The following is a 26,269-nucleotide window of genomic DNA, read 5'->3' on the forward strand; positions in this document are numbered from 1 at the left end:
CACCCAGCACTCTTCCCTGCCTATGCAGGGGGTCAGACTCGATGATCTCAAGCAAATCCCGGGACGTCTCAAGCAAATCCCGGGACGTCTCTCAAGCAAATCCCGGGACGTCATTCTCCCCCTGTACTCGGCCTTAGTGAGGCCGGAGCTGGAGTACTGTGTCCAGTTTTGGGCTCCACAATTCAAAAAGGATGTGGAGAAGCTTGAGAGAGTCCAGAGAAGAGCCACGCGCATGATCAGAGGTCAGGGAAGCAGACCCTACGATGACAGGCTGAGAGCCCTGGGGCTCTTTAGCCTGAAAAAGCGCAGGCTCAGGGGTGATCTGATGGCCACCTACAAGTTTATCAGGGGTGACCACCAGCATCTGGGGGAACGTTTGTTCACCAGAGCGCCCCAAGGGATGACGAGGTTGAATGGTCACAAACTACTTCAAGATCGTTTCAGGCTGGACATAAGGAAGAACTTCTTTACTGTCCGAGCCCCCAAGGTCTGGAACAGCCTGCCACAGGAGGTGGTTCAAGCGCCTTCATTGAACACCTTCAAGTTGAAACTGGATGCTTATCTTGCTGGGATCCTATGACCCCAGCTGACTTCCTGCCCTTTGGGCAGGGGGCTGGACTCGATGATCTTCCGAGGTCCCTTCCAGCCCTGATGTCTATGAAATCTATGAAATTTTATGTAGACACACCCTCTGGCTGTAAAGCAATGGACTCACAACTTCCTTTGGTACTTTTTTTTCTGCCTAACATATTTATAGGGCCCCTTCCTTTTGTCCTTAACTTACCTTCTTCAAATATAAGTAATTTGTTCCCTTTGCTTCTTTGATTTTCTCCCTTACAGTGCTTGCTATTTTTTGTTATGTTTCCTTAGTGAGTTGCTCTTTATTCCATTGCCTGTACATTTTCATTTTGTTTTTCAGCTAAAATGCTTCTTGTGTAGCCACATTGGTCTCTTGCTGTACTTATGTTTCTACTGTTTTGGACTAGCTCCTTGTTGCACTTCCAGTACTATGCTCCTTAGAAATTGCCAGCCTTCCTAAGCCCCTTTTTTCTTCACTCTGTCTACTTATTAGACCTTACTATTTTCCTAAGTAAGTTGCAGTCTGACCTTTTGAAGTCCAAAATCTGATTTGTGTGGGGACTTTTATAAGTTACTAAAATGCAAATACTAATTCTTGGTTTCTCATCTACTTTATATTGGCTCATACTATATACTCTTAGTATATGCATTCTGATTCTTTTCTCTATTAATTTTTAGGTCTGAGGGGTTATCAAACATTTTTTTAAATATATTAAATAGGTTGCTTGCCAGTTGGATTTCTAAAAGGCTTCCATGTTTCTGGAAATTTGCCTACAGCTGTAGGTTTTTTATATAGCCTTGATATCAGTGAGGATAACTGATTTCCACATTTCATAGATTCATAGATTGTTAGGGGCTGGAAGGGACTTTGCAGATCATCGGGTCCAGCCCCCGCTGCTCTAGACAGGAAGACAACAGGGGTTAGGTGACCCCAGCAAGGTGACTATCTAGTCTTCTCTTGAAAACCTCCAGGGTAGGTGACTGCACCACCTCTGGAGGGAGTTTATTCCACCTGAAGCAGCCTTCCAGTAGTTTCTATCCATTGGTCCTGGTCTTCCCCAGAGGTGCTCTAGTGAACAGTTGTTCACCAAGCTCCTTGGATATAGTGGTGAGACGCTATCACGTTTCTTCTTAAACTTCTTCTCTAGGCTAAAGAAGCCCAGGTCCCTCAGCCTTTCCTCATATGGCTTGCCTTGCAAGTGCCTGATCATACAGGTGGCTCTTATCTGGAACCTCTCAAGTTTTTCCACAACCTTTTTGAAGAGTGGCATCCAGAACTGGACACCAACTGTGGTCTCACTGATGCTGAGTACAGTGGAAGTATCACTTCCCTAGTTTTACATGAGATGCATCGGTTGATGCATACCAGCATGTTGTTTCCCCTACTGTCTACCACTTTGCAGTGATGGCTCATATTCATAGGATGGTCAGTCATTGGCCCTAGGTCCCTTTTTTCTTTGGTGCAAATCAAGCTGTCAACACTGAGCCTGTATGTATGTTGAGGGTTGTTTGCCACCAGATGGAGCACCTTACACTTGTAAATCTTAAACTTCATCTGGTTCTGGAATTCCCAACTCTTGAGCCTGTCCAGGTCTGTCTGTATCTGCAACCTATCTTCTGGCATGATCACACTGCCCCCATAACTTGGTGTCATCTGCAAACTTGGCCACCAAGCTTTTCACTCCCCCATCCAAATTGTTGATAAAGATGTTGAAAAGCAACGGTCCAAGCATGGACCCCTGGGAGACACCACTGGCCACTTCCCACCAGGACAACACACATCCATTCATGAGAACTCTTTGGGTCCTACACTGTAGCCAGTTTCCCACCCACTGAACCATCGAGAAGCTGAGCCCACAATCTTCCAGTTTTCCCACAAGGATATCATGGGACACTAGATCTAAAGCCTTTTGGAAGTCTAGGTATATAACGTCTACCTTGTCTCCCATGTTCAGGTGGTGAGAGACCTGGCCATAAAAGGAGATGAGACTGGTAAAACAAGGCCTACCTGTGACAAAGCCATGCTGGCTGTCATTCAGAATATTACCTTATGCGAGCATACCACATATAGATTCTTTAATGAGCTTTTCCAGGATTATCCCTGGGATGGAGGTTAGGCTGATTGGCCCTCTTCCCCTTCTTGAAAATGGGCACAAGGTTGGCCCTCCTCCAATCCTCAGGGATTTCCCCCATGCACCACGAATTCTGAAAGAGATTTGCTAGGTGTTCCACTATGACCTCAGCCAGCCTCTTCAGCACTCTCAGATGGAGTCCATCTGGTCATGCTGACTTATAAATGTCTAGCTTTTCTAATTCGTATTGCACCCACTCAGCATTCACAGTGGGGAGGCTGTCAGTCCTGGCGTGTGCCCTATGAGACTTATCTCACTTGACTATCCCCATGGTCCAGTGAAATAGTGAAGCAAAATGGGCATTCAGTAGTTCCTTAATGTCAGTTACCAGCTGTCCTGAGGTTCCATTTCGATGTGTGCTGCTGGAAACAGTGCAGTTAGTCTCCTAGAAAAGTTGTTCCAAATGATTAATTGAAGGCTTATAGTCAAGAACATACAAAATATCATGATGAACGTTTGCATGCAGAAAAAAAAATATCTCTAGGTATTTGTGGACAATATTTGATTTATATAAATGACATTTTGCATGTAAATAAACAACTAGTCATTTTATTTCCTGCTAGGAGGCATTTGAGCAAACACAATGAAACACCACTTAATGCAAAATGTCATGTTCTCATGTGCACCTAGTACAAAGTTACAAAGGTTATTGCATGCATGAGAAAGTAAATGCACATAAGTTGTTTGTCAAATAATTAGATGCACTGATTTTTCACCTTGCCCTGCTGATATTGAAATAATTATTTTAGGCTTCATAGTTTCTAGATGCCTCATATGAGATGCTTTGAGGCTCCTTGTTTTAGAAAGTGCTAACCAGCCAGCATCTAGTGAAAGTAAGTGGACTCTGTGAGTATTGAGTATCTCTTAAAAATAGGTCAAAGCTGTCTGAAGATAAATTTACTTCATTGGGACTTTATATATGTGCAAAAAGATGTTTGGGTTGATCCAGTTTGTTTGAAACTTAGCACTACATGACTAAGCTGTCCATTATTTGAGATTTGAAGCCCCTTGGATGTCTATATGTGGAAGAATGTGTTTCTTTTCTGTGGGAAGATTGAGGACTATGATGATGATGATTCTGATTATTATAGAAAATACACAGAAAGAACTCATAAACTCTCCAAGATCTGCTGGGAGCCAGGAATATCCTTTTGCTTCCAAACTGATTCCAAGAATTTCTGTTTTTTCTCCAATAGCCTGGCAATGTGGCTTATATCCATACCCTAGAGATTTTCTCAGAGCACTGAGAGCAATCATGTAATGGTTCAGGCATATTAATGTAACTGTGGCCAGATAGGGTTGATCAATGGCTTCTCCCCCTCAGGGACTCATCTGCCATGTTTTTGTGGTTGGAAGAATGAAATAAAGTTGTTAAGCCCCGAGATATTATATACTTAACCACCCATTTGTTAAACAGAATGAAAAGTGGTTTTATTAGTTTTTTTCCATTAAAATCACAGCCTGCGGCCATTTCTCTCATGCCCCGTGGCTTTACTTCCCTTTTTCCTATGTTGCTACCAGGGAGGTTCTGTCCTTACCTCTCCTTCTTCTTATTCTACCTTTGTAGGTCCCCACTGCCTACCTCAGTCTTTCAAGGAGTTTCCTTCATTGGACCCACCAGGTAAGTTATTACCATATGGTATCCTTTTGATAATGGGGATTGCACCATGGTTCATTTCACCCAGCTCATGAAACTCCATAGCTTCAGCTTTTGATTCCAGTCAATTCTTGATTGTGCTGGCCTCTCTCCTTCTTGTCTCTTCACATGCCCCTAGGGCCAATCTGCCACCCCCGATGTCCACTCTTTTGTAGCCCCTAACCCTCAACCACTGTCTCTCTCTCCCTGGTGTGCAAAGAGGCACAGCTTTGCCTAGAGCATGAGTCCTTGCCTTTTCCATGACCCAGTTTCTGCCCCTCCGACCCCGGGAAAGGAACCCAATCAAGTAACGGGGTCAACTCCCTCCTCCCTTAAGTTCCCAACCAAAACAATGAATTAATAATAAGTGTTGAGGATTCCTCTTCATCCGTGGGATCCAGGCTGGGTTGTTCCAGGTCAGCCATCAGGTCTCAACAGAAAACTTGTGTTTCCATTTCCTATTCCTGCTTGGTGTTTAACTGAAAAGACAAAGTATTGCAAAGCTGAGGCCCATCGAGTCAATCTGGCATTGTCTGTTATAGTAGATTGTAGCCACTTAAGAGGTACATGATTCATTATCAGCATGAAACACCTTCCCAGCAAGTGGCCAGATGCTCCCTTTCAGTTGTAGAATGATGAGTTTTGGCAGGGGACAATTTTTTGCTGGGTATAAGCAATGGGTATTTCTTCTACCCAGTCTTGCTGAAACAAGGCATCAGTTTGTAAATAAAAGGTCTTTTGGAAATCTGGGGTGTAGAATACCAGCTCCTGACAGAGGGTCTGTTTGACATCTTTGAATGCCTGGACAGCTGTGGGATGCCACTTTACTGGGTTCTTCTTGCCCTTGGTAAGGTCTGTCAGCACTTCTACAATATGTGAAAAACCTTTAATAAACTTGTGATAATAATCTGCAAATCCTAGGAAGCATCTGAATTGTTTTAGGGTCCTTGGGAGTTGGTACTAGTGCAGGGCCTGCACCTTATCAGCCAAGGGCCTTATTTGGCCTTGACTGACCCTGAACCCTAGATATTGGGTTTTCCTTTTTCCTAGGGCATACTTCTTCAGGTTGGACATTAACCCGGCCTGCCTCATTTCCCTCAGGACTGCTCTTAAGTGTTGGCAATGTTGTCCCCATTCTTCTGAAAATACTATAATGTTGTCAGTATATGCCAAATCATGTTCTTGATGAGGGGCAAGGGGGTGTCCATTAGCCTCTGGAATGAGGCTGTGTCCCCATGTAGACCGAAGGGCATTCTCTTCAATTGGAACAGCCCCCAGGGAGAGCCAAAGGCAGTCTTCTTGTGATCACTGGTTGCCATGGGTATCTGCCAGTATCCTTTGGTCAGGTCTAACATCTAGATCTACTTAGCCACCCCAACCCATTCTAGCATATCATCTATTCTGGGCATGGGAAAGGCATTGGACATCACAACCTCATTAACTTTATTATAATCTATACAAAGCCTCAGGGTTCCATCAGGTTTTGGCACTATCACCAAGGGGCTTCTCCAGGGGCTGTGAAATTCTTCAATTACCCCAAGTTGTTGCATCTGCTCTATTTCACTCTTTACTGCTGCCAATTGATGTCTCAGCAGACGTCTTCACTGATTGTACTATGCAACCCACTGGGGTCTTTATTCTGTGTTGTATTCCTCAAGTTTCACCTGGCACTTCTGTGAACACATCTCTAAATTATTTTACTATGTTCTTTAGATCTTCTCATTGTGCCTTTTCTAAGATATCTCCTATCTCTGGGGTTTCTCTTTCCCCTTGGGATATTTCTGATTCCCCGAGGTCCTCTAGATCAATATCCCTTTGAATTAGCCATCCCTCTTGGGTATGCCACTTTCAGAAGAGGTTGATGTGGTATATTTTCTTTCTGTGGACAGGTTCAGTCCTTAAAAACCTCATAATTGACAGGGACTACTTTCCTAATTACTCGGAAGGGCCCTTGTCTTTGGGGTAGAAATTTATGAGTATTATCTGGTAACACTATTAGGCCTTGGTCGCCTTCCTGTAATTCTATCTCCTTGGTCTGTCTATCATAAAGCTGCTTCTGTTTAATTTGTCTCTTTCCTAAATACTCTTGGGCAATAGAGCAGACTTTCTCTAGCCTCTCTCTGAAATCAATTATCACTTTCAAAATATTGTTTCTCTCCTCTTCTGGTTCAGTCCAACTCTCACAAATCAGGTCTATCAGCCCATGGGGCTTGTGACTGTAAACTAATTCAAAAGGTGTGAATTGCATGGAGGTTTGTGGGGCTTCTTGAATAGCAAACAATAAGAGCGGTAACATCTCTTCCCATTTCCTTGGATCTCCTTGAATACAGGCCCATATCATATTTTTAAGGCACAATTAAATCTTTCAACTAAGCCATTGGTCTGGAGATGATACACCAACATCCTTAATTGTTTAATCTGTAGTGTCTTGCAGACTCCTTTTAGGATGGCCAACATGAAATTCTTCCCTTGATCTGTGAGGATCTCTTGAGGGATACTAACCCAGGCTGCCCATTTCACTAGAGCCTCCACAATTTTGGTAGCAGTTATGCACCTTAGGGGGACTGCCTTGGAGAATCTGGTAGCATAATCAATTATCACTAGTATAAATTGGTACCCTGCGTGTCTACGGGGAAAGGGCCCTGCTATGTTCATGGCAATTCGATTGAAGGGTATTCCTGCCAGTGGTAGAAGCATCAGCGGTGCCCTTGGGGGCTTTACCCCTCTTGTTTTCTGACAGGCTGGGCACTCTGGACAGTATTTCTCTAACATTTTATAAATGCCAGGCCAGGACACTCAGTTTGTGAGTTCGGCCTCAGTCTTGTTCCTCCCCAGGTGTCCTCTCCATAGGGAGGATGTGTGCTACCCAAAGTAATGCGGTCCAGTAGGGGTTTATTCCTCTTTCAGGGCCCTTTATATCTCCTGAAGCTGAAATCTATTTTCTCTTCATGTGGGTAGTCTGAAACAGCTTTGGTGTGCAGCTTGTGGGGGCAAAATCAGGCCAGGTGTCATTTTACCCCACAACGATAGCAGGTAAGCTCCCAGGATTTCCTGCTATGGAATGCTCTGCTGAGGGATCTAGCTGTCTTGGAGTTCTTCCTTTTGGATCCACCCTCTCCCCAGCTAGATAGGGAGTTGTTCCTGCTCTTCTCCCTTCTATTACCTTCTCCTTCGTCTTCAGCCACTACATGATCTTCTGCCAGCTTCAAGGCATCTTTCACTGTCTTCAGCTGGTACCTCTTGACCCACTGTTGGGTGTTCCTTCCTAGGTCTTCTAGGAATTGTTCCAGGATTATCATATCAATTACTTCCCCTAGGGAACTTGCCTCCGGTCAGAGCCAGTGTTCCACTAGATCCCTTAGCCTCTGCACTAACAACTGGGGCCAGAGATCCTCTTCCTTCTTTTTTACCCAAATGCTTTTTGTTAGGAGGATTCCGGGGACAATTCTAAGTGGCATAGGATCACCATTGTGGAACTGCCATGGGATGGTCCTTGCCCCAGCTGGGCTTTCCCTCATGCCTGCAGTGAGTTTTAATTGATTTTGGATTTCAGAGTTTCCTCCCTGCACCACACTTCTCCCTTCACATATCCCACCCATTAAGATGCCTCTTGGCAATTTTCTAAGATTACCTGTTGGGGTTGTTTGACATAATGAGGGCTCCACTTCTTGTACTACCTCATTTTTTTTTTTTAAAGGATGTAGAGCCAAACTCTAGTGCTTTATTCTGGTTTTATCCATTTTGGCAGATCTAAACCACTTTAATGGGGCATAATCCATAATAAGTTTAAACTTATGCCCCAGCAAGTAGTATCTGAAATATCTGATTCCCCATAAAGGGCAAGGCATTCCCTTTCCTTGGTTGCATGCCTTTGCTCATGCTTGTTAAGCTTCCTACTAGCATAGGCCACTAATCTTTCTGTGACAAAACCACCCCCACAGCCCTTCCAGAAGTGTTCACCTGAAGAATAAAAGACTGCATGGAGTCAGGAGTCTGTAAAACCATATCCTGGTATAAAGCTGCATTTGTCCCTTCCAATGCCTCCCTTTTCCTCATATCCCAGTTTATAGTCTCATTACCTCTTCCTTTAATGGTGTCAGTTAGGGGACTTGTTAATTCAGCAAACCACAGAATGAACCTATGGTAGTATGTGGAAAACCCCAGGAATGCTCACATTTGCCTCTTATTCTGGAGAAGGGGTAACTCTTTACTATTTCCACTTCATCCAGTAAAGGTTTGATGTGACCTTGCCCAACCAGGAAACACAAAATACCTTGTTTCAACTTTCCTCAAGGGACATTTCTTTGGGTTTGCCATTAGGCCAGCCTACCTCATTTCTTGAAACACTGCCCTAATTGCTCTTACATGTTGGTCCCATTCTTCCGTATAAATAACAATATCATTTGTGTAGGCTGCTGCATCGCTTTGATGAGGTGCTAGTACCCAATCTATGAGTTATTGAAAGGTAGAAGCAGCTCTGTTAAGGCTGAAAGGCATTTGTTTAAATTTATACAGGCCACATGGAGTGCCAAAGGTGGTCTTGGCTTGGTCTTCCAGTTTCAATGGAACTTGGTAATACCTTTGGCAAGGTCAAGGTTTGAAATAAATTTGGTTTGGCCAATCTTTTTTAAGAGTTCACCTACCTGCGGCATGGGAAAAGTATTGAACCATGTTATTGCATTCAATTTCTGAAAGTCTATATACAAGCATAAAGTTCCGTCAGGTTTCAGAAGAGTCACAATAGGAATCCACCAGCGGCTCCAAGACTCAGTGATGACTCCTTGTGCATTGTTTTATCTATCTCTTCTTTAATAGGTTGGTATCTGTGGTAGGGCCTCCTCCACCTTTCTCTATCTTTCCCTCTGGTGTGATAATCTTATGCACAGCCCCTCTCACTCACCCTGGAGCTTCACTAAAAATATCTTCAAATTCAGTGATTCTCTGTTTTAATGCTCTGTGTTGCTTTTCCACAAGATGCTCCCGCAACAGGGCCAGCCCCTCTCACTATTTTGAAGAGGCTATGTCAGCAGATCAGGAAATTGCTGGTGGAACTAGAGAGAAGAACCAAAACCCTGTGGCCAACTTGGAATTCTCATCCCTGGGTATTTTTATCATAGTGCTTTTTCTTCTTGTTTTGTGCTTCCTCCCAGCTGTCCTTGGTCACCCCCTTGGTGGCCTGTAATCTCTCCCTCAAGGAGCTCACATATTGGGAGGCCTGCATCCAAGCTTCTCCTTCTGTCTCTCACCCCCACCCCCAAACCAGTTCTAGAAAACTATGGGAACAATGTCTATATACTAGCTCAAAGGAAAATAGTCCAAAAATGCCTGAGGTGCTTCTCTGACTGCAAAAAGCAATGGTAGTACCAGGAGATACCATTTCCTGGAGTCTTTTTGGGTGTAGCAGTGAAGCATGTTTTTCAAAGTGCCATTAAAATATTTAACTAGTCAATTGGTGTGGGGGTGATAGACTGAGGTCGCCGGGTGCTTGATCATAAGGACTTAGCACATGCTTTTGAGACCATGGGACATTAAATTGAACCCCTGGTCCATGACTTTCTTGGTGGATCCCCACTCTTGATGGATCCCCACTCTTGATATCCACTTCGTTAATTGCTCAGCCACCCATGGTCCTGTGATGATTCAGAGGGGCATAGCCTTGGGATACTGATACTAAGTGACATAATCAATAATAACTTGATAGCCAGCTGAAATTTTAGGCAAATGGCTGAACAACATCTAACCCTATGCACACCAAAGGACCGGTGATGATTAGCATCACCCTGAATGGAGCCTTTGGGGGTTTCTCCTGGTTCACCCTCTAACAAGCAAGCACCACTAACCCCATAGTGAGCCTGCGCATAATTATTTCATAGGGGCAATCTGATGCCCTCCGTCACAGGGAAACTCCTGCAAGGAACGACCATCCCTGGCCTTGTTGCAATTTTAATCAAGCTCACCTGTCTTATTTGGAGTAAGCTGGCTTTCTACCATCAGGGTCCCCTAATACTCTTAGTAATTCTTTCAACATCAAAAATTGAATTAATCAATTTTAGCAGACTCACCCACAATTCTGACCTTCTCTGTAGGGTGAGCCTTCCACTTATGTGGTTAAAAGTCCTGCTTTTGCTTTAGAGAAGCAGACTTATAGTATCCAGCCAGCATAGCAGCTCATTTTTGTCAGCTCCTGGTTTAATCTCTGCCACTTGAACCCCTGTCTGGTCAGGAAAATCTAGCTCCTTGGAGCTGAGCCCCAAGGCTCTTTGCAGAGGCCCTTCAACCACTCCTGCCAGCTAATCCATTCTCACAACCTGCACATTGCCATGGGTCGCTGCAGACTGGAGAGTCATCCTGCATCTATGTCACTAGAACACTGTGGTTGCTTCCTGGCTGCCCCTCTCCACAATTGGAAGTAGCAGCCTTGGGGCTTCCATTGCCATTCTGGAGGGAGCAATTGCTGCAGAACTGCCATGAGATGTTCCTTGCCCCAGCTAGGCTTTCCCTTGCACCTGCAGTGAGTATTAATTGATTTTGGAGTTTCTTCCCTGCATCACACCTCTCACCTCACAGATGTTTAGAAAGGATAAGATACATTTACTAGCCCTACACTCTCTACATTCCTTATGCTGTGAAAAGAGCTGTATGGAGAAACAAGGAGAAAGAACTATGGAAATAGTATCATATCTATCTTCTATATGTGGCTCCCAAGGTTTGATCAAATCTTTTGTTGTTAAGGCAGTGGGCACCCAGATATGTAAATTCAGTTAATTCTTCAGTTCAGTTAATTCTCAATTAGCTTCTCATGTTTCTGTGTTTTTTTCAGCCATCAAAGGCTCAGTTATTGGTGCCTCCACTTGCTAGGGTATTCTGCTGTGTGTATTTTGTAATAATGGCGTATCAGGGCCAGTCATGCAGCATGTATTTTAGGGAGTGACATTGTCTACAGTTCACGGGTTTGCAAAATATCTTTGTTTTCCATTTTTTTTATACCATGGAATGGGAAGCCAAAGTGTGACTTTGATTATCTCAGCTTTTCTCCTTATTATCTTTCCTGTCAGACATTAGATGTGTACATTTTGTTTTGTCAAATAAAAGGATACAGCAAAATAATGCAGCCTTCAATGATGTTTGCAAAGATTGTACTGAACAACTTCATTCAGCATTTTTTCCCTTTTCCTCACCCATAAACACCTACTATACATGATAATGGGGAAAAAGAGGGCAGCAGTTTTCTGTTTACAAAGAACTCTGTTCACTTTAAAAGACTAGCAAGAAGAAAGGACCAACTTTGTTTTTCTTTCATTTTTTTCCATTTCTGCATTTTGAAACTTTTATTTTAAAAAAATCACAACAAAAAAGATTTAAAGAAACATAAAAGGGAAATGTTCTTTCATTTTTAAATGACAAGATTGATGGCTCATTTCACTGCAAGTACTAAATTCCTCCTACTTCAAACTCTGAAAGAAATTCTTCCAACACAAATTGGTGTGTATATCTACCACAAATTGAAGACCACTATGCAAAACAATACTATTTTTCACATTTTTTTTCCCAGCTGCAGGAACGAACCAGCTCACTTCTGCTACCCTTTCTTAATTCTTACCTACAAGGTAAAGACTAAATTCCTCAAATTTATTTAAACAAACTAAAAGGTATAGGAATTTATGCAAGTAAAGAGCAACTGAAAACACAATAAGGAGTTTAAGATTCATGTGTGGGAGATTACATCTTACAGGTTAAGGTTATGGACCCAAGATTTACACCAGCATATCCAAAGCACAAGGAAAATTATTCTTGGATTAACAAGGTGTTAAATCAGTCTTATACAAGGGGAGTGCAGTACTCACTAGGGCAGGGGTAGGCAACGTTTTCTGGTTGGAGTGCCGAAAATCTCCATAATGCCTACCTTGGAAGGTGCTGGAGTGCTGGCACGCCAGAAAAGCAAACTGAGGGTAGGAGGTACATGGCAAGATGCCCTGCTGCTCTGTTTGCCCCACTCAAAGCCCATGCCCCCCAGCCCTACTGCCCCCCAGCCCTGATGCCCTTGCCCCCCCCAGCCCAGCTGTCCCTTGCCCCCCACCCAAAGCCCCTGCTCCCCAGCCCTACTGCCTTGTGCCCCCCAGCCCACGCTCTGTGGCTGGCAGCAGCTACCCAGAGCCAGAGCCTGCTGAAGCCAGGAGGCTCCAAACAACTGTGCCAGGCTATGGAGCCCTGACATCAGCTCCGTACTGGCACGTGCACACCGGCATCAGAGCCAGTGGTAGGGGAGAGGCCTGAGGCAGTGCAACGCCGGTCTCTCCCCTGCTCCCAGCACAGAGCTGGTGACTGGGCTCCAGAGCCCAGCACAGCTGTTTGTAGCCAGCCTGGGCTCTGGGCAGATGCAGCAAACAGTGGCCAGGCTGCAAACAGCTGCACTGGGCTCCAGAGCTCAAGCATCAGCTCCATGCTGGTGGCAACTGCATGGGAACCTTGGGGTGGGGTGGGGTGCGCTGCCCTGTTGTCCACCCTGAGGTGCATGCACAGTTGCCACCAGCATGGAGCTGATGCTGGAGCTGTGGATCCTGGCACAGCTGTTTGCAGCCTGCCTGTTGCCTGATGTATCTGAAGCAAGACCCTGAGGAGACATTCTACCTCATTACTGATTACTAGTCCTTCTAGTTCATTTCTCTGCAAAACACTTCAGATCTTGGAATGAAAAAAGTGTTTTGTAATATTAAATTCCATTATTTTTTCTAACGTGCAGAATACGGCTTTTCCATAATTTCCTTTAAATTGTCTGGTGAGTTCAACCACTTCCTTTTTTAATGGGAAAGGTGATAATTTTAACATAACACTTAGGTGTGAAATATTAACTTGAATAATTGACCACTTTGCTTCATGCTTTTTCTTTCTTACTCTCCATTAAAAAAAAAGGAGACTTAATGAGTTGGGTGTTAGGAGAATATTAACAGCATGAGTCATTTTGTGTATTTTTTTTTTTTTAAACAAAATATATTTGCCAAAGTGTTTCCCAAAAGGAATTTATTATTCCTAAAGTACAATGTAATTACTGTGTTTGGTGGTGTAGTGTTGCATTGTTACAATTTTCTCCTTCAAACTAGTACTTAAGAAGTACTTATGTAAAATGTATTTCTGGTTTAAATGACACATATGAACTCTACAGCAGAGGCAGTTTTCTGCGTTGGCTTTTAGGTATTCAAGGCACAAGATCATCTTTTCCATTTCTTCAGTTATATGCCTCATTCACTGCATGCATCTAAATTTTGAAAGAAATGAGATACGCGAGTCATTCTACACAATTGTCATTTGTTCCAAGAGCACAAACCAATTTAAAAGGCTCTTATAGGAAAAGAATATGATCATGTAACTGAAGACTTTATCAAAATGGATATAAAAATATTATATTGTATTTTGTGGCATCCAACCAATTTAAGGTGTTTCTACTTAGGGGTGTGCCTATTTCATAGAAAAATGAAAAAAAAAAAACCCAAAACCCCCCCAAAACAAAAACAAAATCTCTTCAGCACAGGAATGAGTGTCCTGCCAAGTTTCAACTCACTTTTCTAGAGGTATTCCTAGAACTCCTTAATTGAAACTGTTGTAATAAGTTTTTAATGTGAGATAATTCATTTATCTCCCCCCCTGCCCCCAATTTCATTTTCATATATGGAAGTACTGCTTTTTGTGAAACATCAAGCATGAGACAACAACCTAGAATGGTAAATATTACTCTCATGGTTATAGTTGCTCTAAATAGTAAGCAAATCAAAATCAGTATCTGTAATGGATAATGTTCACTGAGTTACTGTATTTAAGCAAATCCAAGACAAGCCTGAATGTAAGATGACCACCCCACAATGATTAGATTCTATAAATGGAAAATTTATAACTTGCTTGTAATTTTCCATGTTTGAATCTAATTATTAGAGTTAAGCAACTTGACCCTAGCCTTCCCACACCTTATCACCTTCTGCTTGTCCCCATCACTTCCTGCCCCGCCCCGACTGACACCTGTACCACTCCCACAGCCTCTTCTCCCTTGCCCTCCCATCTTCCCCTCCTTCCCCTGCAGCCTCTTTCCCCCTCCTGCTGCCTTGGGCCACCTCCCCATACACACTTTCTCCTTCCATTCCCCACTCCCACACCACTTCACCTTGCTCTGGCAGGCTCCAGCTTTGCTCCATCTTAGATCATGAAGCATGTTAATGCTCTGTGACAGGTGTGCATCTTTGGGGTCCATCTACTGGCGACCCCACCCACCTGTTATGGGCCAACCACCCACCTTCTCTTCTGCCATGCCTTGTTGTTAATTGATTAATTAGAAGACGTTATTTAAGCAGGAGGCTGCCCATTTACTGCCCCAATGCAAGGGGGCACTCTCTGCAGCTCCTTCCTTCCCCTACACCACAGCCCAAGCCTCGCAGATGGTACTCACATCATTTGGCCTGGGCCTTACTCTACTATGGCCCCCTTGTCCTCCTTGGGCTCTCCGCAACCCTATCTCGCTCCACGACCTCACTGGCACTTGGGCTCTCCACAGCCCTGTCTTGCACTGTGCCTCACTGAGCACTTATCAATGCTACCCCCTCTCTGGGGCTTCTCGCTGCCCCTTCTCTGGGGCTGGGGTCTCAACACTGCCACAGGTCCCCTATGAGGCCTCCTCCATCCCCTTATAGCCACACCCAAGCCAACTGGTTAAAACAGCAAACACAAAACACAAGTCCCTGGACTATAACATAAATCTAAGCTGCCCAGCTAAAACATCATTCAATCCCTACCAGAGAATTCTCTATCCCATAACAGCAATCAGGAGCTGCTCATGCAGCCAGGCCTCTCCCTTTTGCTTACTTTGGCAGAGCTCTTTCTCCCAGCCTGGTCTCAGCCCTGGGGTTTAAATGTGAGCCAGGCCCTGCCCCTTCCTGTTAGCTGACTGCTGGCAGCTGTGGGTCACCAGCTAATTCTGGTTGCCCTGGCAGCCAGCAGCTGGGGCTCCTCACTCACTGTTAGGATTCTTCCCTAGCAGTTTCCCCTTTTTAAAAGGAGCAGGGCACCTAAGTGCTCTGTGACATGCTCCAGCCCCAGCCCAGCCTGTGGCAGCAGTGGCTGCTGTGGCCAGACCCAGGTTCAGGGCTGTCATGACCCTACTGCCTCTTCTAGCAAACCAGGCTGGAGCCAGAACACACTTTCCATGTGCCCCATACTGGAATGGAGCCACAGCAAGGCTACCTGGTGGTGGGGAAAGTGGGGACTGGTCTGCTGGAAGTGGAAGTGGAGGAAGGGGTGTGGGGAGGGAGTGCCAGATGCTTCAGGAGGTGGGGTAGGGCATTGCCTGTGGAAGAAGAGATGGGGGAGTGGCAGTGGGGTGGCAAGCAGCAGCTGCAGCCAGAGCCGCAGCAGTTCCTACCACTTTTACACAATTGCAAAATTAGGGGCTTTTATCCCAATATTATACGAGGGAAAATCTTGGCCCTGCTAGGTAATGCTACATCTGAGCAATCACTTAGGCTAACAATATGTAAGGGGTATGAACAGATTTGCTTTAAGCTATAAGCCAATAACTGATCTGTGATTAGAAAAAGAAAGTTTCCCTTGGACCTTAGTTTTTTAATTTTCTAAGATGGAAATTCTTGCTTCTTTCTCAAGAAACAGCTGGTTTATGCCAGTGTTAAACATATCATACCAGAATTCAATGAAACCTGGTCAGTTCGTATATGGATATGTTTTGATTCATTTGTGTTCAAAGGGTCTGCACAGGATTTTTTTTTTAGCAGACAAAAGCTTCACATTTCAATATATTTATTTTTTAATGGGAATTTAACATCTGTGATTCAATGCTGATGACAAGAAACAATGGTGGTGTCTTTTTGATTTTTAAATGTGATTATCAATTGACTTTGACATTAAAAAGGATGGGGAAAACAATTCCCAAATGTTTGTTTAATTTTACAATGTTGTAGAAGAGCACTTAGCATACTTAAAAAAAAATAAAATCATGAAGATAATATTACAGTAATAGCAGTAGGTTCATATTCATTTCCAACTTAATTAAATCATCTGGAAAAAGGGCATTTAGAAACCATTCAGGAAAAATCAATCCAAAACCTTTGTGAAACTGAGCAAGGTTGTTGAACCTTCAGTGCTGATTTTGTATGTTAACTGAACACTTGTATGTTTTAAATACTTGTCTTTAAGATCATATATGTGCATTCATATTAGTAATTGAGCTGGGAACAAGTTGATTGACTAAAAATGCTGCCTTAGGAAATAAATTATAAAGAAGGTTAAGATTAAAACATAATACAAAAGATATATTCTTTCAGAAAGTAACATGTTTTCAAAATCATGGGCAGTGGTTTACAATTATGTTGCCCTAAGAATTCACTACAAAGGAGCTCCATTCAGGTGCAAAGGTCTGCCAACAGGGATGGTGGAGGTTGTTTTGTGTAACTGCTGCCTTGCTAGAGCCAATCTGATACTTTTTTTTTTCTACTTATTTAATTTAGTAATTGCTTTTGCAATTGTTTCATTATCAATATAAATAGGTACATTTCAGTTCTATTTTAACTGTTTTGCAGAGTCTCAGAGAATGGCATTTTCTTTTGAAGGCTTTTTCCAGTATATAAAGCCTTTGCCTTCAAGAACTTATTTCATATTCTTGTCACCCTAAGATCAAAGTGCTCACACAGACAGAAATAAGACAGAAAAGAAGCAGAAGGTCAAACTTGCATAAACAATGTTACACATGTTAAGTGCTAAGAGTAAGAGTAGCATACATTTTAAATGAATGCATTATGGGGAGAAGACAGAACAATCTATTTTGGCAAGGTCAGATTTTGCTTTCATGAAAGCTTCCATGTTATGGAATTCAAAAGTCCCTTTATCTTTTCTGAATGCATGAAGTACAATCTAAAATAGAATTTCATGATTTTTTTCATAGCCAAGACAGAAAAAAACTTCACAGATGTAGTATAAAGAAGTCCAACAGAAAAAACAAACAAAACAAAAAACTCTTCTTCTAGTTCCATCATCAGGGAACTAAATCTATTTATACTCTCAGGGATCTAATAAAATCCTATCCCTTTTCAAATACCACACTTGCTGAAAAGGATTAAATGATATGTGTCTGACCATTAATCTTGAATTCCAGACATATTTTATTAACTTAATATTTAATAATTTCAGAGGTAAAATCAGTGTCTTCCAATCATCACTTAAAAAGCTGTTTCTAACTCCTATATGGATGTATATGTTTAATGAGGCAGAAGTCCATAATATACAATCTTCAAGAAAAAAATGTCATATTGAAAAATAAGATTGAATTCCAATGCCTCAATAATCAGTACAAAAATGATTTTTTTTCTATTCCAAATTGTCCTAAATTAAATTTAAAGTTATGCTCAGATCAGGAGAGAGTAGTGATTTCTTGAAGAAATGAATCAAAATAGTCAACTTTGAGAAAATGAAACAGATTTCTGTCGATATTTTGTAACCATCAGTGGAGTAGTGGCATGTATTAAACTGGTTTAACTTTTCACTAAGGCTAGGTACAGAAATCATACTTTTACCAGTATAAGTTATCAGAAAATAGTCTATACTCATAACAGAACAGAAGTTCAGCACACAAAACTGATGTCTACCCATACCAGAAGTTCAGGGCACATAGAATGGTTTAAAAATGGTGGAACCAATCTAAGGTTCTACCCCTCCCCCTCACCAATGGGTGAATGTGTGTTCTGTTCACTACCAATCTAAACTATGCCACTTACAGAAACCGCATAACTTAGATCAATTCCGCCTCAGACTTTTTGAATGTCTGTATGGCAGAAGCCCATCTCTGTCTCTTCCCAAACTCTGCTATCAGGTGGATGCCTAATCTGACAATTTGGTTACCATGGTCACTGCAGAGGGCAGACACCTCCGGCCCCATCAGCTTCAGGGAATCCTGAGTTATAACCTGAGTTGGATACATTCCTGAGGAAGGGGAAAACCTGCTCCCTCTGCCTATGTGACTAGTCTCACACACCTGAGTGGAGGCTTAAACTCCCTATTGTTCTAATCAATGTCATCATGACTGGGAGTGTGCTAGAGACCCTGCCAGTCTACCTGGCAACCATTGATGCATTTCAAATTGGTCAGCCGGCAGCCAATGGTTGCTGACCTTCATTGGATCAGGTAAATTATGTCATAAGGGCTATATAAGTTAAGGACCGCCCAGGAGGCAGGGCAGCAGCCATGATGACAACTCTCAGAGAAGCTGGACCATCTGAAACTCACTCTCTCTTGAAACTCATGTTCAATGAACTGCTTGCCTCCAGAGGGAATCTCCACCTGCCTCTGGATGATACTTGTGAGTAAGCTACTTGAGATCTAACTAGATATATAGCTTGCAGTAACACAGATGCATGATCAAAGGCTACCATGCCACTATTTGCTTTACAGGATTTCTCTGATATTATTCTACCCTGTACCCTATTCCAAACCTACTCCTTGCTTGTAATCAATAAAGTTCTCCTCTGTATCTGGAATAGGAGACTTATTGGGAGAGGATCTAGATTATGCCTTGGTGTCCTCTTGGTTTGGCTGACTAAGGGAGACCACTATTAGTGCTTCAGACTGAGGGAAGCACCCGAAGTTCTTGCAGTGGGTTGAGTACCCCCAAAGGACCACTAGGCCTGTGTTTCCCATGGAGAACAGGGCCAAGATCAATCAATACCCTGGGTGCTGGCAGTGTTACTGCAAGGCTTGCAGGTGTGCTCCAGGAAGGGGGTCGGCCAGATGTGAGGTGCCCTCCAGGAGGCAGTTGGGAGCCTGAAAGGTGGTCAGGCACAGTGAGGTGGGTGGCTCAATGCAGAATCACCCCCTACTGGCCCTCCACAGTCTGTACCTAGCCTAAGGGCAGCATACCAGCCTATGTATGGTTACAGGCTCATGTAGATATAACAGTAACAGCAAAACAGCTTCTACACATTCTGGAGTAGTAGTTTCTCCTCCTGTTCTGAAGCAAGCACAAAATATTCTACTCTAAAAGTAGAATATTCTACTCTTACAGTAGAATATCTAATATACCCAAAATAAGCACAAAACCATAACCACCCCCATGTCAGATATCTTTAAGGAAGTCAGGTTGTTTGTAAGAGGGAAACCAAAGCCTGTGAAAACAACACTGAGCACTGAAAAAATTATGATTTAGGTCAGAATATTGTTGGTCCACCCCTAAGTAGCATAGACTTTATTTAGCAGTTCTATGAGATCATCCACAAAACTCCCTCTATCTTCATTTTTGACGAGGCTAATAGCAACTGTACTAAGTTAGCATTCTGAAAAAGTCACATACATAGATCTCCTTTCAGATCTCTCTCCCACTCACAAAAAAACTCCTGCCTATTCCACTGTGGCCTGCTGCTATCAGTTTTAGCTGTCATTCCTTTTGCTGTTTTCATCATTGCGTAGTGTTTGTATCTTTTGCCACAAATACCAATCATTCAAGTGTATCACTGGTTCTGTGGAAGTATATTTTGGTTGACTCATAATGAGACAGGTACAATATAGTACCAGAGGATTAAAGGTCATTGTTTTTTCCTGAGATGATAGTTATCCTCTCTGATTAAAAAATTACATATTTTTAAAAACTGTATTTTTGTTGTTGTTTGGACATCAAGGATTGAGGTTTGCAATTTACCTAAAACTAATTAAATCACTATCTAAAAGGATTGGGTTGCTGCAGTGTTACTTGTAGTGTTACTTTTTCTTTCTTTACTGCTTAATATATATTGGGTGTGTGTGAAGTGGGCCCTATTCAATTTGGATTTGGATTCAGTTCGAATCAGAGACAGTGATTAAATTTGTTGATTCAGATCACTGTCCCTGATTCAGTTCAGCTGAATATGAATCTGAAAATTCGATGCTGATTTGGAGAATCAGCACTTCAGGCATATGAACAGCTTTAAATGTTTTTTCTACATACCTCAAGATACCAGCATGGCTTGTGAATACTGCAATGCTGGGGCACATGGAGCATCCCACAGGAGTGTAGGCGGGGGCAGGGTTTCCATCTGCTCAGTGCTGAACCCAAAAGTGGACTGGAAGTACTTTCAGTCCACTTCTGGGTCCACCAGGGAGTGTGCTGGGAGGCCTCACTGTGCCCCCTGGCTTGGTGATTGGCCACAGGAGGACTCCAGGTGCCCCCCCAACCTGTCACTGAGCTGGGGGAGGGGTGCAGGGAAGCCCCCTAGCATGCTCCCCAGTGGACTTAGAAGTGCTTCTGGTCTGCCAGGTCTGTTGCCGAGTGCACTGGGAAGCCCCCCGCACTCCTGTGGGACACTGCATGCACACCAGCATTGCAGTGTTCATGAGCCACCTGCTACCTAGAGGTATGTAGAAAAAACATTTAAAGCTGTGTCTATGTCTAAATCACCAATTTTTTATGAATCTCTCTGAATCAATTTGGAGGGTTGCAATACTATTCAGAGAGATTAAAGGGTCCTCTGATTCAATTCAGATTCAGAGATTTCACCACCAAATCAAGCTGAATCTGTGTTGAATCAAATCAGTGACTGAAACTTTGCACAGCCCTAGTATATATGTATCTCTGTACAATTAGCATATTTTGATCAGAAATAAATAAATTTTGTGTGTGCATATTTCTACTGTTCCCTTCTGCACTATTACCATATTTATTTGAATATAAGACAAGGTTTTTTCCCCCAATAAGTATGGGGAAAAAAGTCCTCACATTACATTTGTATAAAAGGAAACCTCACTAAATACATTGTGTATCATTAAGCTGCTGCCAAGCAGCACGTGCTCAGTAAAGGAAACCAATTATGAAGTTGATTAAATGTAACCAACACTGAGCATGACTATAAAGCACATGGCTCATATGGGGCAAATGTACTTATAGGAACTTTTTTTTGGCCCTTAAAAAACAAACAAACAAACAAAAAGGTGGCTGTTCCCTCCACAGGGAACCTGCACTGGGCCTGAAGTTACTGCAATACTAGATCAGCACCAGGAGGGCCAGAGCCAGCCCTGGCATCCTCACTTTGGTGCCAAAAAAATGCTCTACATTTGATCTTAGCCAAAAGGCTGAGGAGCTGATGGGAACCTACCACAGGGCCAGTGCAGCTCATCTGAATGGTAGTGCCCATTGAGCACAGTCTCCCTCAACACCAACTCTTTTTCAAGTCATAATGAGATACTACATCTAATACACTCTGACTACTTCACTCCAACAGTTGAGATGTGCCTTTCTTTCCCATGTCCAATGATCCCTGTTTTTTTCCCACAAGCTTTAAATGTCTGGCAAACATCACCAAACAGTGCCCCAAACAATTCACCCAGAATCCCTCTGTTACCCCCTCTCTCAGCCTGTTGCATATTATTAGTGTGGCCATGATGTCCATAAGCTGAAGCCAGACCAGGTTGTCCTGTGCCTCATCTGCATACATATTTTTGGAGGATCCCAGGAGTCATGAGTGGGGGGTAGGGTAATTAGCACATAGATCGTTTGTTAGGATATCTGCTTCTTTACTGATAATGCATTAGTAGAAATAAATAAATAAATAAAATTAGTGGACAAGACATGAAAAATCATTGTTGGTAATGGGAAAGGTGCTTATCACCTCATACCTCAAGGTACCTTCAAAGGATTTTGCAGCACACTGGTTGTGAATCACTGTCCTAGGCAAATCCTGGCATATAAAACTTGCAAAAAGAAGGAAAAAAAATCAGAAGGAAGATAGAAACAGGGCTAAAAGTCACAAAAATGCAGTTTTACAGGAAAAGGTACTGACAAAGAGAATGGAGGTTTCAGGGAACAGAGTTCTAAGGCTTTATTCCAAGCTGGAATCAGAGCAATATATATTTGTGGAGAAACCAATGAGCTATTCCATTAAAAACTGGTCTGCCAACACTCACTTTTGTTCTCCTTGTCTACTATGATGGAGTGTTCAGGAAGAAAATATTAAGATATGATAAGTCATAGATGGACTATAAGTTCTCCTCTTGCTTTTGAAGGACCAAGTCCTAAGGCTCAATATTTACAGTAAGAACCACAGCTTTGCTCTGCCAGTCTTTAGATGGTCTCTTTCATGGAGATCAGTGCTAGCTTTCAGAGTTGGTACACGTGAAGGCGAACCTAATGCTGCTCAAGCTTCATGTTATTTGTGGATCAGCAAACAATTTTAGTGCCTAAGTGCCTCAAAGTTCAACTCTGAAGTTACTGGGTTAAAAAAAAAAACAACACTATAAGCTAAAGAAAAAAACTCACATCATTTGTATTTCTGTACTGACTCATCCATACCAACTGTAGGGTTTTCGAAAGCCTGGTGACACCCTACTGGTCTTGCTTTAAACTTGGGAGTCTGATTCTGCCATGTACTTCAGGAGGTATTGTGATTTCATGGTGAGATAAGTAAGACTGAGAGTCTGGACACCTGGGGTCTACTGAGTTAGACGTTGTCTTGGTATGTAGTCTTTGGGGAGTCATTTATACTCTCTTTGTGTCTTGGTTTATTCATCTATAAAAGGAAAAAAAACTGTCAACATACACATCAAATATTATAGTCATGCACTTTCATCTGGTTGTTTCTCTGGGCTTTCCTACGTCTTTTTCTTAAATATTATCCTATTCCAGGGTACTGAAAGAATTGTTAGTGAAATGCATGTTACATATCATTGGCAATAAAGGTGAACTGAGCACAAAGACTTACAATGTGCTTTTTTCTCCTAGAATTGATCTACTCTGCATTAAAGAAATATAACATTTTGTACCAGCTTTGTTTATTCTCTCCTGACAGGAAGTAGGCAAATGAAAAATCAGAACCTCTCTTAATCGCTTTGACACATTAAAGAAGTATGCAGGAAAAAAATTCTGTTTGTCAGCCACAATTAAGGGTTTCAAAGCTACCTCAAGTGCCAATTAAGAGAACCCAGTATGTGGTTGCCATTCAAAGGATGGGACAGACCTCCACAGGTTACCTGGTTGAAAGGCTGAAGTGTGATACTACATCAGAGAAGCAGTGAGGTGGAGGATAGCAAAGGAGAGCTTCAGATGATGGCTAACAGATTTTGTTTGCTTAACGAGTAGTAAATAATTGTTAAACACTAAAACAGAACTGACCATATGGCAGGTCCGATTAATGCATATGTTAGATGACTGTAGTCACAAACTACCATTCCATGCTCAGAGTACTCATGCCTACCTTGTGACATTTTGAAGTGAGATTATTATTTTCACCGTGTTAATTATTCTAATGCACAGGACCCAAACAAAAACTGAGCCCCAATTTGTTGGACACAGTACAAGTACAGGGTAGCAGATCATCCCTGCCCTGAGGAGCTTACTGTCTAAAAGTCAAATGGAAAGAAATTAATGTAACCCGAATGTACCATAGTATATATGTCCCTATCCAATAGAAGGGGAGGGTCAGCAGGGTGTACGTGCTGGGGATGGAAACTGCAGCTTGCTCACAGCTTCCCCTTCTCTGGTGTCTCTATAGAGGAAGACCAGGACAGAATATCTTAACTATATACATGGTTTATTCAGGTGCAGCATAAAAGGAGAGAGGACAGAATAAACTGGATAGGTTATTGTGGAAGAAACTTACCGGAGGCAGGAGAGAGGCAGCGGGATGCCACACTGGAAGCTGATAGTGGCAAAAGTGAACCTGGAGCCACCGTGGATGAAGATCAAAGAAAAACCCACAGTGGAGCCAGGAGGAGCCAGGAACGGCTCCTACCTCTGTTTGGGTGTGCTTTATAAAAGCGTGCCAGGGCAATTGGCCAGGCAGCCACCCAGCACCAGGATAAAAGGCCTGGCAGGAAGGAAGCCAGGGGGAACAGAAGTAGTGTCCCCAACCGGCCCAGAGAGCCCAGAGGACCCTGAAGAGGAGGAAACATGGTGGCACCCCAGAGAGGGGAGCATGGAGGGCAAGCTGGGCCAGTGAGGGCCCAAGGAGTCTCTTACGAGGCCAATGTGGACCGAGGCCAGCAACAGCAGCGACTGGGACACCAGCAGAGATGACAGGGATGGACCCCGAATGCGGACACCAGATGGCAGGTACCAGACCCAGGGAGGAAACAACACAACAAAGGGGTTTGAGGCCCAGGCAGAGTCAGGCACTGCGTGAGCTGGGAAACACAGAAGGGCCATGGCAGACGCTTGGTGCAAGTACCACCTGTAGCCCACGGCCACAGCCCCTAAGAAACCAAGCATCAGTGAGGGCCAGAACTCTGGCCATGACAGACAACATCACAGTTGGCGTTAGGCGGGCTGTAGGGGAAGTGGAGCCTCAAGAGGCAATAGCCACAAGGATGACCAAGGGAGAGTACCAGGGGAGACGGGACCAAACACCATCCTCCCGCTAGAATACCATTTACCATCAAAGATGTGGCAGGTGAGACTCCTGGGGAACTGACCCAAGGCCGCTCCCAATAGCCTGCCCATGCAGCCTAGGAGGCTATGGCGAGGTTTGAAAGAAACCCGGATGCGTGACGCTTGTGGGGAGAGGCACAGAAGGTTACAACTTGGTGCATTGGCCAGGAACAATGGAGTCAGGGAAACCCTGGAGGCCAATACGATTATGGAGGTGAACCTAAACCCCCTAGATTGAGTTGTTAGGCCAGACGTTGCATGCGGTATCAAAAGTGCTTAAGGTCCAACAACAACAAGCCATACAACAACAGGAATGGATGCGCTGAAGTTGAACCACTTTCCGAATGCATCATATGACATTAGAGGATGACGTAGAGGCCTATTGAATCATTTGAGAGGACGGCAATCTAGGCAAGGTTGGACCAGTTACAATGGGCTAGCCAGCTTGGGTCACTAGTAGTAGGCAAGGTGCAAGCCGCTTACATGGCCTTACTGTGGGAAGAGGCGTACAACCATGAAAAAGTCAAGGCGGCAATATTACAGCAGTTAGAACTCACCCCAGACCACTATCGTAGGTTGTTCTGGGCCTGAAAGAGCAAGTAAGACTGCAGACCCTGAAACTTGATGCAGTTATTAAAAGATCTCTTAGATGAATGGGTATCACCAGGGAAGGTTGATCAAGTGGCCCTAGCTGACCAGAATCTACTGGAACAATTTGTAAAGGATCTGGATGAGGACATTCAGCTATGGGTACACCAGCACCTTCCTTAGATGGCCTCAGAAGACTTAAAGATTGTAGAGACTTTCGCCACCTCAGAAGAGGAACCCCTGTGGGAAAAGAGCTACAGAAATATGGGGCAACCCCTAAGAGAGAGGACAGGATCCAATGGGGGCCATGCGCTATAGTAGGCAAGGAATTGTATGCTACTGATGGAAGTAAGACAGGACATGTGTCTTGGGAATGCGCCGTAGGGGCCACGGAGAAGTGACCTGCTGGAGAAGTGACGGGGTTGAAGGAGCACCACGATGCCCATGAACCAATCGAGGAAATGGACTGTAGCTTCAGACACAACCAAGAAGTGGAGGGATAGGACCATCTGATGGTGACACCGTGGGTGGCAGGCAAGCCACTATGAGCTATGCTGGACACGGGCTGCTCCCAGACACTGATATGGGCAGGGGTGCTCCCCAAGAATGTTATTGAATGGTGTCCTCTGGTTCGGATGCGCTGCATACATGGTAAAATAAAACAATATGAAAGGGGCTTTGTGGATGTGAAGATCACTGGTCATAAGGGCAGATTATGCATTGGACTGGCTCCACAACTGGATGGCCAGATGATTGTGTGGATGGATTGGCCACCCCTCTATGAAGTATTAGAAGAAGTACGTACGGAAGAACTAAGACATGGAAGATGGCCCTGGGGGGAAGGATGGATACTGCAAGAAGATTTGTATTTATCCAACAAGGAAGAGTGGGTTAGCCTGGGGACAAGCACCAAGGGCATGCACTTTCAGATGGCCCAAGAGGAGGACAGCGAGCTACAGAGGA

Source organism: Alligator sinensis, unplaced genomic scaffold, assembly GCF_000455745.1.
Source record: "Alligator sinensis unplaced genomic scaffold, ASM45574v1 scaffold865_1, whole genome shotgun sequence".
Taxonomy (NCBI): Eukaryota; Metazoa; Chordata; order Crocodylia; family Alligatoridae; genus Alligator; species Alligator sinensis.